Source organism: Apteryx mantelli, chromosome 11 (assembly GCF_036417845.1).
Source record: "Apteryx mantelli isolate bAptMan1 chromosome 11, bAptMan1.hap1, whole genome shotgun sequence".
Lineage (NCBI taxonomy): Eukaryota > Metazoa > Chordata > Aves > Apterygiformes > Apterygidae > Apteryx > Apteryx mantelli.
Genome location: NC_089988.1, coordinates 29,660,534 through 29,663,971, shown reverse-complemented (window position 1 = coordinate 29,663,971; position 3,438 = coordinate 29,660,534).

Genomic DNA, 3,438 nt, shown 5'->3' with positions numbered 1-3,438 from the left:
ACGAGACTCCAATGTTCTCCCACCGTCCACGGACGTGTGGGATATAAGTGACAGTTGGCCGCTGTCCTTTGGGCTTCCCGATGTTGGTGTCCACGTCTGGAGCGCAGGCAGCGCCGCGCAAGGCAGGAAAGGTGAGGGCAGGCGCTGTCAAAGCAGCCTGATTACGAGTCGTAATTTCAAAATTCGTTTTATAGGAGGTGACGATCTTCTGCCTGCCTGAAGAGCCTCCCCTGCCCACAGCTGCTGCCTCGTTTCCAGAGGCTCCTCCGACCGGGTTTCCTTGCTGGAGAAGATCAACGGCCGCTGCCTGCAGGTGGGACCTCAAGCACATGAGCAGAGAAGCCTCCACCCCACGACCAAAGCGGCAACCGTCCTTTCCCAGGATGCATCAAGATGACCAACACTCAGGCAGGTCCGGTCCCCAGGGGGAAAGTGCTGGCAGCAAACGCAGGCAGTGACTCAGACGTTATGGGTAGATGACCACAGATGCCACCATCGCATAACCTTTTTTGGGTTTTTTTAACCTAAAAGGAAAAAGGAAAGGAAAGCCCCAGAGAAGCCACCCGAATCCCTGCCTGCGTGAACTTGGTGATGAGTCCATTCCGTGGACGCCGGCACCCTGCTGGATCCACGGCAGCGGGAGCCCGGCACAAGCCCCCCCCTGCCCCAGCGCAGCCTGGGGGGAGGCTCAGGCCTCCCTGGAGAGCCCCAGCCCAGCAGGGAACAGCCCGGCAAGGCCACCGCGTTCTTGGCCTGTCTCCAGAGGCAGAAGTGGCCCTCACCAGCCATCTCACAGGCCCTGTTGCTGCTGCTCAGCTGCTCATGGTGACGTGACCTCACGGCTGCTTTGCTGATGCCCTTCCTGCTGCTGGCCGATCCGGGACGCAGGCAGAAGTGACCTCACAACCTACATGGAGGCCATCAAACCTGCTTCTGGACCATCAGCAGCAGAGACTGAGGTGACTTCACATGAACCAACAGCAACCAAGAGCCTGCTGATGACCTATCATCTACAGAGAAGGAAGTGACCTCCCAGTCAGCATCAGAGCCACGTCCCCACTTTTGGTCTATCAGGTGCTCAGGCAGCAGTGACCTCACAAGCACAAACTTCAGTCTTCTGCCTGCTCCTGGTCATGTTCTCACACAGAAGTGACCCTGTCATTGACTCCCAGGAACATGGGGAAGGTTTTTTCCCAGGATTTGATTGCTTCTGCAGTGGCTTCCCAGGAGCTGGCAGAGGCCTAGGAGGTAGCAGTGCCCTGGCCCCAGGCACGCGTCAGCACCTTCACCTTGCAAGCCGTGGGACCTGTCCCTCCTCCCCCCAGTCCTCTGAGCAGCCAGCTCCTCCCCAACAGGGTGACAAGAGCCTGAGGTCTCCTTGCCCACCCAGAGGACACAGTCCTGATGGACTCCCAGAAGCACTGCTGCCTGCTTGTCCACAAGCGCCTGGCCCAGGAAGGGTGTGCAGGGAGTTATCCCAGCGCCAGGCAGTGCAGTGCCATGAGGATCCTGCCAGGCCTGTTCTTCCAGCACTTCCTCAAACAACATGCTTGGGAGGAACAGGAAGGGCCAGGTCCCACCTGTGCCCATCCAGCCGGCTGCAGGCAGCACCCTGGGGACTTGGTTCAGTTCAGCACAACACAATTCTGAGTGCAGCGGCAGGGCTGGCAGTCACTGGTGCCTTCCCCACCACTCCAGGAGCCGAGACTGCTCCCCAGTGCTGAGGAGCTACCAAGAAAGTTGGAGGTGCCCAGAGAAAGGCAGGGAAACACTGCAGGTCTCGTTCAGGCCAGATGTTACGGGATCTGCTTCTGGGGGTGTTTCAATGGTTGCTGTAATGTGACTGAGGTCCCTTGTGAGCCACACATGGGAGGCATCCCGTAGTCTTCAGCCACCCAGCACTTTAAGGTCCCAGGCTGAAATCTTTGTTTCAGTGCCCAGCAACTCCCCCTTGGCTGGAAGGGGTCTCTCAAATCCTGCTGCCCTCCATCCCACTTCCCACCAGGGGTGTCAGGAAAAGACCCTCCTTATCCCAGTTGTTGTTGATCATGGAAGAATTGGCCTTGCCAGACAGGGAGTAAATCCACCCAGATTTGGAGATGTTTCCTGGTGAGACTCCTGGCCTGCATTCACCCTCTTTTGATTCATTTCTTCTTTCTTCCTCCACCTCTCCCGCAGACATTTATCTTACTCTGCGAGGTGTGTCAGGAGCCCATGGCATGAGCAGAGGAGGCCGTATCCAGCCCCGTGGCTCAGGGCTTGGGATCCTTGGCACCTCAGGAGGGTCACTGTCACTTGGCTTTTCCAGGTCTGTGCTGTGAGGTCTCACGCACATACTTACTCTTTCAGTGGACTCGCCAGGCTGCCCAGATTACCAGCGTGGCATTTCCCTGGACTCAGCTCTTTCTCCACAGTTCTAATCTATTACTCAAGGGGAAAAACAGAGTTCAGGGCAGACTGAGGTGTGACCAGAGGAAGTATCGCTGAAGAGCAGAGAAAGCATCAGTTTATAGCCACCTTCAGGACATTCAGTCCTAATCTTTTCTCTTTCAGACCCAACTCAGGCTTCATCCCGCAGCTGCTGAAGCCAATGAAAAGCCAATGCACCCTGCACGGGTGTGCTTGAGCATGACTTCTAATGCTTTGACTAAAAAGTTAGACTAGCAAAAACATGTTCTATCACGTAAAAATCATAATCCTGGCTGTGCTATTAGAGGTTGAGTAAATCAGAAGTCCCCCTGGAGCTCTTCCCCATGAGCAAGTCTGGGCACATCTGGCTCCAGCCACTAGGCAATTGGCAGAAATGCCTTTTTTTTTTTTTCTTTATTTGGTTGTTTTAAAATGTTTGCATTACCTGGGCACAACATTGATCATACCGCTCTCTCCAAGAATGGTATTCTGCCAGTTCTTCCCTTTCTTTATTTTGCTTCTCTTTGGTTGAAGCTGCCAGGATATTTCATCTGTCCCACTGCATTCACCCTGCTGCCTGCACTCTTGCTAATACAAGCCAGGTTAAGGGTGGCCATCTTTGCTGCAGGAGCACCCTGCTGACTTCTTGTCAACTTGATGTCCACCAGGACCTGCAGGTCATTCCCCAGATCCTCTTCCTTGTCCTTTTTTGAAGATGGATGTCATGTTTGGGGGGGAGGTGGGGAGGGCCGAGGGCCGGGCAGAACCTGTGCACTGTGCCAGCTCCTGCTGCACCACCAGTCCCTGCAGTGTGGGGAGAGGGGATGGGACATGGGGTAGCACAGGGGTAGCATCAGGTCGGTAGGACAGGGGCAGGGGGCAGTGGGGGCTGCAGCAAGCAGTCATGGCCGGTGTTTCTGCAGCACAGCAGCTGTTGCGTTCACCTCACATGCAAAAGTCCTGCACTGACCCCAGGCAGAAACAGGCCATTTTTCTGGTGCTGGTGCCACCCTCCCAGCAGGATGGGGA